We start from the raw sequence: 12,301 nt of genomic DNA on the forward strand, positions 1-12,301 counted from the left end.
TTAGTGCATATACTCTTTGCCTATGAAGATAAAATTTTGAAAATGTTTTATTGCTTCTGAAAATGGCTGACAAAGATAAAGGTGGGTTGGGCTTTTTACTATTAATATAACGGCTTTTGCTTGATAATGTTCTACCTATAGTAAATAACTTAATTACCTATAGCCAAAACTTTAAAGGAGAAATCTTTGAAAGTTACAGGATAGTAACAGGTAAATTAAATTGAAGCTATGTCAACCTTACTACAGAGCAAATGAATCAGATTATCAATGCTTTTAATTAGTCTGTTGCTACAACAGAATACTTGGTTTAAGGTAAAACTAAGGTTTGTTTAGTACATAGTTTGAAAGACTTGAAATACTTGAAATAAAAAGGGGGGGGGAAGACTTCTGTGTTCAGTCTCAGATAAGGCCCCATGATGTTATGGTGGCGAATGAATGTATGGAAATTATGACACAGTGGGACAGAAGTAAGAGGGGTTCAAGGACCCAGACCTCATTTTAGCTGTAACACTGCTATTGACATAACAAGTCAGAGCCTCAGAAGAACTCCATTCATCCTGTTCAGTGCTTTGTCCATGGTGACTTTAGCACAGTTCTCTTTGTCCAGCTTTTTGTTGTTGTTTACTGATTCTACCACGTTGTCATCCATCCTGAGGACCAACATTCCCCTGTAAGCACCACTGTGGCCATATTGGGTACCATAGCAGTGTTTATACTAACACAGACTCAGCATATGGCTGCTGAGTCAAGACTGGACAGTCTGCGCTAGATGAGGTGGCTATGAGTGTGCATGCAATGGTTGCATTTCTAAACATATTTGGGTAGGAGTTTGCTTTGGGAAAGAGTCTACTGTGTGCATTAAGCAAGGCTCAGAGACATTTGAAAGCAATTTGTGCCAATCGTAACCTCTAACATGGCCACAGGTGAAGTTTCGATATGGAAATAATACAGAGTTCCCCAAGTCGCTTTCTCTTCTTGAGCCATGGGTGTTTAAACCACTCCAGTGAAACTTAGGGTGTTCCATCTGAAATTTCCTCTTGTGCTCATTTGATTTAGGTAGGCAGAGTGTAAGTGCCAGCACTGCTCACCATTCTGTGTATTTTGAGAAGAGTATATTAAACAAAAACCCGGTGTGTGTAGCTGTGGAGAATCCAAGGCAGTACAAGTGGCTAATCCAATGGATTCTTTGTGTCACTGTGGTGTCGTATGCAATGTTTACTGAGCATAGGGTGTCAAGAGTCCTAATTTTGTTTGATTTCAAGGACCTGTTCTTTAGGGTGACAATGAAAAGTAAAGATTGAGAAATATGATTGCATTTAAAGCTTTAAAAGGAGATGTTGGAATAAGAATAGAAAACATATGCTTTGTAGACAAAATCTGTTACCCCTGTACAATACCCTCCAGATAAACACTTGATTGTACTGACTATAAAGGAATATAAAAGAAGCTATGAGAATTATTGTTGTCCACATGGAGATATATTTCACTCTTAGAAAGTCACATTTTTATCCTGATGATTGAAAAGTGCTCTTTTTGTGTATGCATGTTTATTCACCTGTTTGCTTGTGTGAGTGTTTATGGATGTGCTTTTTAAGTTCTCTGTTATAAATATTTTTATCAATGGCACAGACTTTCACCTCACATATTATTATACTTATAAATATAAGCAAACTGATGCATCTTTTCCCTCAGTCATAGAGAGGACTTGTCGTAGTTCCTGTTCTATTACTGTGCAAAGATACCATGATGAAATCAACTTATAGAGAAAAGCATTTAATTGGTGGATTGCTTAATGTGTCCGAGGATTAATCCAAACCACAGTGGAAACTATAGCAGCACAGAAACAGGGATGGTGCTGGAGACATAGCTGAGAGCTTTGTATCCCGATCTGTAGGCATCAGACCAACGGATACACAATGGGCTTTGTATGGGCTTTTGAAACCTCAATCAATCAACCTTATTCAATCAACAGAGCTGAACTTAGCTATTGCTTGTCACCTATCTGCTTATACCCCTCTTATGGTCTCACTCTTTTAAAAAAATCTATTTGCAATTAAGTATAGTTTCCTAATTTGTCTTCACAGCAGTTCTCTCACTCCTTCTAACTCATTTGTCAGCTCATGCTTCAGTACTTAGTTGTTTAGGTAGTTTTCTTGAACAATATTATTACTTGATTTGTACCCATTCTTCCTCGTACAGTCACAATTCATGTCTAAGTGGAATTTCGGTTTCTGGTTGCTCAGATTCAGCTTAGTTCTGTCACTTAGTCTCCTCAATATTTTTTTTTCTGTCATAGATGAAACAGGGACATTTCCCCTAGGGCTTTACATTAAAGAATGTGAGCTTTCCTTTGTTCTGTCCTTTGCTTCAAACCTGTCCTTCTTTCTCAACCCTTCCTCCCAATCCCACCGTGCCCCCCTTTATTCACACACAGGATACAATTTTACTTTTCTTTCTATTTATCAATTTGATGAGAAACTAATGGAAAACAAACTTCAGGTCATTATCTAATCGATATGGAGCTTGTCCAACACAGTTCCATGTAGCTCTGAAGAGCTTTTGATCATAATGTTGAAGAACGATCTAAGCTAGCTTGTTCAATCAGCACTGTGGTGTCTATTCAGAATCTTACAGTAAGCTTTTGTTAATCTGTTTATGGCTAGAAAAGTTATAAAGGAAAAGAGTTAATGACATTTGATCTTTTACATTGGCATCAGTGTTTCCTGAGTGAAGTCCCATATCTGTTAGGGACAGTGAGCTAGATTGAAAGGCATTATAGCACAGCTCAGTATGGGGGTATTGTTTTAAGAATTCTCTCTTGAAAAAAAACTAAAAATTTTTGCAATATTTGACTTGTTCTATATAATCTACTTCCAATGATACAGAGACCTTAGACTTCCCCATTTTCGGAGATGTTTCAGGATCCCACAGTTTGTTGGTAAAGACGAAGCACTTAGATCTGAAGTTGCTAGATTTATTTTGTAGGAAACCCTATAATTAAATGCCATGTTGTATCCAAGGAGTGGAAATACAGATGAGGGATGTGCTGACATGTTTGTGGGAAGAGTCACTGAGATGATGGATCTGGACAGGAGCCACGCAAGAGAGTGGGATGGGGTGGTAAGACCACCCCATTCTGTATCTTGGCAGAAATGCTACTGGCAAGAGAGTAGCACAGCCTTCAACCAGAGGCACGGGAATGGTTGTTGCAGGAGGCATAGCCAGGCACAGCCCTTGATTACTAGATGACATCAGTGCCCTCCAAGCTGTGTTCTGCCAACCCCATGCAGCTTGGCCAATTCTTGTCCTGTCACAGTTGTGAGCTGCTGTTGGCATGTGCTATATTGTATCCTGAGCTGTATTGATTTTTGGTTTTTTCAAGAACTCATGATGCCAAGTAGGAGGAGGTTAAAAATTTGGGGGAGAATATGGTGACAAGTTCATAGGACACGTTGGGTTTTTCTCTTAAAATTATTTCTAAATTTTAGAAGAAATTTTATGATAAATCAGAGGAAAAGAGTCCATGGCATAATCAGAGCCTGTGTCATTTCAAAGGCTGAGGTGTCTGAAGGCTGTATAGGCACCAAGAAACCAAACACAGATTGATGAATCCTTGAAAGAAATCTGAGATTAGGCTACTTTTGCCTGACGAATATGTACAGACAGGGAAACAGCTTTGCAATTATGCTGGAGATTTGTCATTTCTATGTGACTTTATAAAATATGAATAATATTTACCCAATGTAAATTATTTTATGAACATTTACCAAATGACTAGTATTTTGAAATGTTTTTATGGCTGGAGTTATACACTATATGTAGTTATTGTATATCATTTAGTTTATTGATTATTTGCATTTAAAATTCTGAAGTTATTTTACATATAAACTGCAGGCATATTTACTATGCACTGATAACAAAACATTCAAAATATTTTACATGAAAGGATAAGTTCAGTGAAATTATTTCCTCATTTATCAGCTGTAAGAAACATCTTATGTTTGGTGAACTCTAATGTTTTGATTTTTTTGTTGCTCAGTAGTTGTTTCTAGTATCTTAAATTTCTACCTGTCTTTAAAAGTTTAAGAAAATCAGTGGGCCTATTATCAGAAAATGTCATATGTACACAGGCACAGAGAACTTTTTCAGGATTACAAAGCAGGGCACAGACACCTGTGTGCTACCTTGAGTCCTTTAGAGGGATATGGATCCCGGATTGTAAATTTCTGGATTTTAGCACAAATACTCTTTCATGTGTGAGAGGGGAGAATTAATCGTCGTGTTGCAATGTCTGTCACATGTTGGTCTCCATGGAACTTAATTATCTGAGCGTGCTATGGTGTACTGTTGCCAACTGTTCAACATCCAAGGCCATTTGGAATTTGTTTACTCCAGGCCATTGTACCAGAACCATGTTAGTGACAGAGTTGCTATGTGGAGTTGGAAAGGAAATGATATAAAGAGCTTCCAGATCATGAGCATGGAGAGAAACAGGCAGCCCTTACGTTCAGCATCTGCAGATAATTCTCTCCCCCTGTGGACATGGTCAGCTTAGTGGACAGTTGAGGAGGACTCATTTACATTAGAGGCTCAATACCTTTCACCCAAGTACCCTCGACCTTCTGATTGATACTCAGCCCACAGGTAAAATTTTACCAAACCCTGCTGCAGACTCTGAGCTAGGCCTGCAGAGTTTTCTGGAGTCCTCTCCTTACCTTATTTTATTTTTCAATCAGGTCAGATACTGCTCTATGATATGAGAATAGAGATTGTTATTGTTTTCTCAGCATGCAATGAATTTCACCTCTATGCTCTTCCAAATCTGCAGGTACCTAATGAGAAGCGATCTCACTCCTACTTCATGTCTGTGCCTCATCCCCTTGACTGTTAAGAGCTGCAGAAATCTCAACAGATGGAAAAGCCCGTTTATCTTTCTTACTCCATTCGTTCTCCTTTACCACAGTCTTCTGGACGCAGTACTGCCCAGCAGTGATTGAAACATTCATCTCACTGATCAATTAGAACCAGATACATAGTGTTTCCTAGAAATACACATTTGATTATTTCCTTCTTTAAAGTCGTATTGTTCCAGGTTAATTATACTATTAGATAATCTTCTCCAGTAGTGCTTAGATCCCATTAAACATGTACTCTTAAGATATGTAATTATTTCCCCATTTCCTCAAGATGAAGTGTTGTTAGCTGAGTAACTTTGAATTAACATTCTATTTAACTTGTGTGTGTGTGTGTGTGTGTGTGTGTGTGTGTGTGTGTGATGCATGCGCGCACACACACACAGACACACAGACGCACACATATTTATTCCAGGGATATATTGTAGGTATATGAGAAGATCTCAGGAGTTAGTTCTTTCTTGAACCTTGTGGGGTGAGGGGATTGAACTCTGGGTTATCAGGTTCACCAGCAGAGGCCTCTACTGCGGAGCCATCTTGCTAGTAGTCTCAACTAGCATAATTTAAATTCTTTTCTTCATTCCGAATAGTGTACAAATGTTATTTAGACATGATCTGTTAAGATATTCACAGCACAATACAAAAATTCAGGTACTCATGGTTAACTACAGTGTGAATGCAGGTGCTGCATTTTGGGAAACGTAAAGAAAGTTCTGCTGAAGTGGAGATAACAATGGTTGTTCTTTGCGGCTAAGATACAGGAGGACAATGGTTAGAGATTTTGATTTAAAACCATATCTCAAAGAAATCGAATTTAGACCATGAGCAAAGTGAGCAGCACCAGGCTTCATAAGCCAACAGGCTGAGGTGAACAAACCAATCCTGAACCATGCACACTGGGGAAGCTTTTATTGTCTGTGTCACATGGTTCGTCTTCTATTATGACCTTTCCACGTGAGCTCCTGTCCGCACTGCTCAGGCTTTCTCGTCTGATGGAGCCTTGGTCTATCTTTCCCCTTGCGTTTCCTTTGCTTTTCTTTAAAGTAGACTCGATTTCCACTCGAATCAGAGCTTGCGTGTGCTAAGAGTTGTTAAGATTATTTTTTTAAACATGGCACATTATTTGCCTTTTAGTTGCACCCTCTATCCACCACAGCCTCTGTGACTTCCGGAGTTATGCTCTGTCCATTAGCTTTTTCCCTTTTAGTTGCCACTCGAGTCTTGTGAGCCTTGTGTCTGCGTTTCTCAGTGTTCAGCACATCCCGCTGCACCGCTCTTTAGTGTGAGCGTGCAAACCACTCTTGCCTGTCGCAGTGACCTCTGCCTTCATGGTTTCTTCACTCTCAGACTGCATTAGATGATGCCTTTTTGTTGAAAAAAAATTTGCACCACTTGAAAATGTCTCTATGTGGAATTTTACCATGTTCCTTTACTGTTTAATGAGTTCCACCTTTTCTCTTTACCAAGGAGAAGGATACAGTAAAGTTTAATGTTCTTTCATTGCCCAATTTTTGGCTGAATTGTAAGAAATAAATAATATCAGCCATTTAAAATAGTTCAGCATAATAATAAAATTTTATGTTGTAATTGGAAAACCTATTAAATTTCTTGAGAATGAATTTATTTAACCTTAGAAAGTATTCTTCAGAGAAAAATTCCAATACTGCTTAATAAATCTTGATTTCTTCCATCTATAGATTGAAACTTTAAAAAAAGCTATTTTAGTCTGTGTATGTGAACATAAACACCATTATCATTTAATTAAAATAAGAAAATACTTTTAAGAAAAAGTAATATTTTAGGAGACTCAGGTTACATATATTCTCATGTTTCTTCCCACGACACGAGGGGTAGAAAGTGCAGATGCTTAACTGGCACTGTGGGGATGAATGTCTGAGCTTGGACTCTGGTTCTAGAAAACCAGCTTCTAGAAGAAATTCTATTTGTTTGGATAGTTTCTTTTGGGAAACAGGGAAAAAAGAAGCGAGACTCTTCTCAGAGAATGAATACACAGAGACCAACAGGGGTAGCTACTGCATGAGAGATGCTCATATTACTTTCTGTCCCGTTTCCTGTCCAGGGAAGGCTTGTCTTAAGGAGAATGAAAGTGTGCATAAAGTTAATTAGTAATCGTCAAGGTTATAGAGAATGTTTGTTTTTTAAATTCATGATGTGTTCACTGGATTCTACCGAATAAATACCTCCAGCCTTGTATCTCAACACCCTCGTCTCTTCACTCTTCTGTTGCTTCCTCTGTTGCAGCAAATTCCATGTCTTCTTCTAATCTTTGCTCACATTATAATTTTCTTCCAGTCAATAGGGTCTGTCTTCGCTTTCCTCTTTTGTAGCATTTAGTGCAGCGTAATAAAAAGGAAACAGCCATTGTGCGGCTATGTTGGATTTGAAGCTATAATGCAGCAATCATTCTAGATTTGCTCATTCCTGCCCATTAATGAGCTAAGTGAGGAATCTGGTCTACAGTAGTGCAATGCTTATTATAGATCTGAAGATAAGAACTGACTCACTGATACACCTACGCATTTTCTTTTTGTTTATTGGATATTTTTTAATTTAAATTTCAAATGTTATCCCCTTTCCCGGTTTCTCATCCATAAACCCCGTTTCTCATCCCCTCTCCTCCTGCTTCTATGAGGGTGTTCTCCCACTCACCCATACACCCCATCCCACCACCCACCCCATTCCACCTCCCCACCCTGACATTCCCCTACACTGGGGCATTGAGCTTTGGCAGGACCAAGGGCTTCTCCTCCCATTGATGCCCAACAAGGCAGTCCTCTGCTACATATGCAGCGGGAGCTAGGGGTCTGTCCATGCATACTCTTTGGATGGTGGTTTAGTCCCTGAGAGCTCTGGCTGGTTGACATTGTTGTTGTTCATTTGGGGCTGCAAATCTCTTTAGCTCCCTTAATCCTTTCTCTAACTCCTCCATTGGGGGCACTGTTCTCAGTTCAATGGTTGTCTGCGAGCATCTGCCTCTGTATTTGTCCTTCTCTGGCATAGCCTGTCAGAAGACAGCTATATCAGGCTCCTGTCAGCATGCACTTCTTGGCATCAGCAATATTTGTCTGGGTTATGTGGGCTGGATCCCAAGGTGGGGCAGTCGCTGGATGGTCTTTCCTTCAGTCTCTGCTCCAAACTTTGTCTCTGTATTTCCTCGTGTGAATATTTTTGTTCCCTGTTCAAAGAAGGACTGACTGAAGTATCTGCACTTTGGTTGTCCTTCTTCTTGAGCTTTATGTGTATCTTGGGTAATCTGAGCTTTTGGGCTAATATCAACTTATCAGTGAGTGCCTATCATATGTGAGTTTTTTGTTTGTTTGTTTTTGTGATTGGGTTACCACACTCAGGATGATACTTTCTAGTTCCATCCATTTATCTATGAATTTCATGAAGTCATTGTTTTTAATAGCTGAGTAGTATCCCATTGTGTAAATATACCACATTTTCTGTATCCATTCCTCTGTTGAGAGACATCTGGGTTCTTTCCAGCTTCTGGCTATTATAAATAAGGCTGCTATGAACATAGTGGAGCATATGTCCGTGTTATATGTTGGAGCATCTTTTGGGTGTATGCACAGGAATGGGCCTTCAGGTAGTACTATGTACAATTTTGTGAGGAACTGCCAGACTGATTTCCATAGTGGTTGTGCCAGCTTACAATCCCATCAACGATGGAGGATTATTCCTCTTTCTCTACATCCTCACCAGCATCTGTAGTCACCTAAGTTTTTGATCTTAGCCATTCTGACTTGCGTGAGGTGGAATCTCATGATTGTTTTGATTTGCATTTCCCTGATGACTAAGGATGTTGAATATTTCTTTAGGTGCTTCTCAGCCACTCAATATTCCTCAGCTGAGAATTCTTTGTTTAGCTCTGTACTCCATTTTTAATAGGGTTATTTTATTCTCTGGAGTCTAACTTCTTGAATTCTTTGTATATATTGAATATTAGCCCTCTATTGGATGTAGGATTGATAAAGATCTTTTCCCAATATGTTGGTTGCCATTTTGTCCTGACAGTGTCCTTTGCCTTAAAGAAGCTTTGTAATTTTCTGAAGTCCCATTTATCAATACTTGGTCTTAGAGCATAAGCCGTAGGTGTTCTGTTCAGGAAATTTTTCCCAGGCCCATGTGTTCAAGGTTCTTCCTCATTTTTCTTCTATTAGTTTTAGTGTATCTGGTTTCAGGTAGAGGTCCTTGATCTAGTTGGACTTGAGCTTTTTACAGGGCAATAAGAATGGATTGATTTGTATTCTTCTACATGCTGACCTCCAGTTGAACCGGAACCATTTGTTGAAAATGCTATCTTTTTTCCACTGGATGGTGTTAGCTCCTTTGTTAAAGATCAAGTGACCATAGGTGTATGGGTTCATTTCTGGGTCTTCAATTCTATTCCATTGATCTACCTGCCTGTCTCTGTACCAATACTATACAGTTTTTTATCACTATTGCTCTGTAATACAGCTTGAGGTCAGTGATGGTGATTCCCCCAGAAGTTCTTTTATTTTTGAGGATAGTTTTCACTATCTTGGGACTTTTATTATTCCAAATGAATTTGCAAAGTGCTCTTTCTAACTCTATGAGGAATTGAGTTGGAATTTTGATGTGGATTGCATTGAATCTGTAGATTACTTTCAACAAGATGGCCATTTTTATAATATTAATCCTGCCAATCCATGAGCATGGAAGATCTTTCCATCTTCTGAGATCTACCTTCAATTTCTTTCTTCAGAGATTCGAAGTTCTTGTTATGAAGATCTTTAACTTGCTTAGTTAGAGTTAACACCAATGTATTTTATGTTATTTGTGACTATTATGAAGGGTGTCATTTCCCTAATTTCTTTTTTTTTTCTTTTTCTCTTTTTTCTTTTTTTCGGAGCTGGGGACCGAACCCAGGGCCTTGCGCTTGCTAGGCAAGCGCTCTACCACTGAGCTAAATCCCCAACCCCCCTAATTTCTTTCTCAGACTCGTTATCCTTTGAGTAGATGAAGGCTACAGATTTGTTTAAGTTACTTTTATATCCATCCACGTTGCTGAAGTTGTTTTTCAGGTCTATGAGTTCTCTGGTGGAATTTTTGGGGTCAGTTAAGTATAATATCATATCATCTAATACTAGTACTCTCCAAACTATTCCACAAAATAGAAACAGAAGGAACACTACCCAATTCCTTCTATGAAGCCACAATTACGCTTATACCTAAATCCCACAAAGATCCAACAAAGAAAGAAAACTTCAGACCAATTTCCCTCATGAATATCAATGCAAAATTACTCAATATAATTCTCACAAACTGAATCCAAGAACACATCAAAACAAACATCAATCATGATCAGGTAGGCTTCATCCCAGGGATGCAGGGATGGTTCAATATACAGAAATCCATCAATGTATTCCAGTATATAAACAAACTCAAAGAAAAAAAAACACATGATCATCTCATTATATGCTGAGAAAGCATTTACAAAATTCAACACCCTTTCATGTTAAAAGTCTTGGAAAGATCAGGAATTCAAGGCCCATACCTAAACATAGTAAAAGCAATATACAGCAAACCAATAGTGAACATCAAACTAAATGGAGAGAAACTTGAAGCAATCCCACTAAAAGGACTAGACAAGGCTGTCCACTCTCTCCCTACCTACTCAATATAGTACTTGAAGTCCTACCCAGAGCAATCAGACGACAAAAAGGTGGTCAAAGAGATACAATTTGAAAGGAAGAAGTTGACCTAGGCATTTTCAAAGTAGAGACCTAGAGTGGTAAGTACACCGTCGAGGGTGATAGATATCTGCTAGATCATCTCTTCATTAAAAAATTTGTAGTCAGGAAGAGGGATGCTGCTTGTTATTTATGATGTTGGGCAAAGGAAGAATTTCCTTTTTTCTACCCAAACTTAGAATATGAGCTCTATGTTTAGAATGATCAGAATATAAAGATCTGCAAACAATGAAATGTGAAATTTCAATTTAGAAACTTTTTAGAAAGGTAACTTCATGCAGGGCAGTTGTGGTGAATGCCTTTAATGCCAGCATTTGGGAGGCAGAGAAAGGTGGACTTCTGAGTTTGAGGCTAGCCTGGTGTAGGGAGAGAGTTCCAGGATAGCCAGGGATATGGAGACAAACCCTTCCTCAAAACACAAGACAAAAAGCCACTTCAGATTCTAGGAGCCAAACCCAGTTGGTGGAGAAAAATCAAAGCATCAGTTGCTACACTGAGTTTTCATCATGAATTCCTTATTTATGGAAACATAAATATCACAAAAGGAGCTTCTTCCTCCCTTTTCTATTTATTTTCTTATTTCTTTAAAAATGGATGCCTTATTATTTTTCTTCTGGAATTCTTATGTTTCAGTGAGAATTACACATAGATCTGACAATAAATGTACTTCTTTCTCTTAATGCTGTTAGCTATACCTTTGCATAAATCTCATATATACATCTATATTCATATGTGAGTATGTGTAGCTATATGTATGTGTGTTGTATATATGTATATTTGTGCTGATATATGTAGGTAGTTTGTTAATGTTTTATCCAGAATGTTTTACTTTATATGCATTGAATTTCAAGTGGTGATCAGTCTAACTCTTAATTTTAAATCTTTTTTAAAACTCATGTTTTATTAATTCTTTGATAATTTTATACATTGTATTTTGATTATATTTATGGGCCTTCTCTAACTCTTCTAAGATTCACCCCTACCTGCATACTCACCCAATATATTGAGTTTAATTTGTGCTTGCCAAATGCTCTTTTTTTTTCCTTTGGTTGTGTGGCTATCTCCTCAATTATGGTCTGCTTTACAGGTGCTACATCCTTAAGGAAAATTGACTCCCCTCCTAGATGTTACCAATTGCTCCTCAGCTAGGGGTAGAACCTTGGGACTATTTTCTCTTCTCCATTTTTAGATTCTGTGTAGTTTGAATTTGTGGAAGCCTTATGGGTAGTGTTAAAATCTCTGCGAATTTATATGTGCAACTGCTCCATTGTGTTCAGAAAACACTTTCTGATAAAGTCCCACAACTTTTGGCTCTCACAGTCTTTTTCCAAACTTCTCCTCAATGAACCCTGGACCTTGTGTGGAGGAGATATGATATAGATGCTCCATTTAGGACTGAACATCCCTCAATCTTTTATTCTCTACACTTTGGCCAGTTGTGGGTTCCTGTGTTAATCATGTTCTACTGCAAAAAGAAGCTTTTCTGAAGAGGGTTGAGATAATAAAAATCTATAAACATAAGGGATAAGTCACTAGGAGTTGGTTTCAGAATGTCCATTTGGCAGTATAATAGTAGTAGATTCTTTCCTAGGGCTTGCCCACCTGCAGGCTCTTGATTCTGTTAGTAGTTAGTGTTAGCCTGTGCAG

The 12,301-nt window shown here is 38.4% G+C and overlaps 1 protein-coding gene across 1 annotated transcript in view; it reads left to right on the forward strand.

The window, feature by feature from the left end:
- The window catches only part of Trpm3 (transient receptor potential cation channel subfamily M member 3), an 851,352-nt gene that overhangs the window by 36,062 nt on the left and 802,989 nt on the right, over window positions 1-12,301 (forward strand).

The sequence above is a fragment of the Rattus rattus genome, chromosome 2 (assembly GCF_011064425.1).
Source record: "Rattus rattus isolate New Zealand chromosome 2, Rrattus_CSIRO_v1, whole genome shotgun sequence".
In the NCBI taxonomy this organism is placed as follows: domain Eukaryota; kingdom Metazoa; phylum Chordata; class Mammalia; order Rodentia; family Muridae; genus Rattus; species Rattus rattus.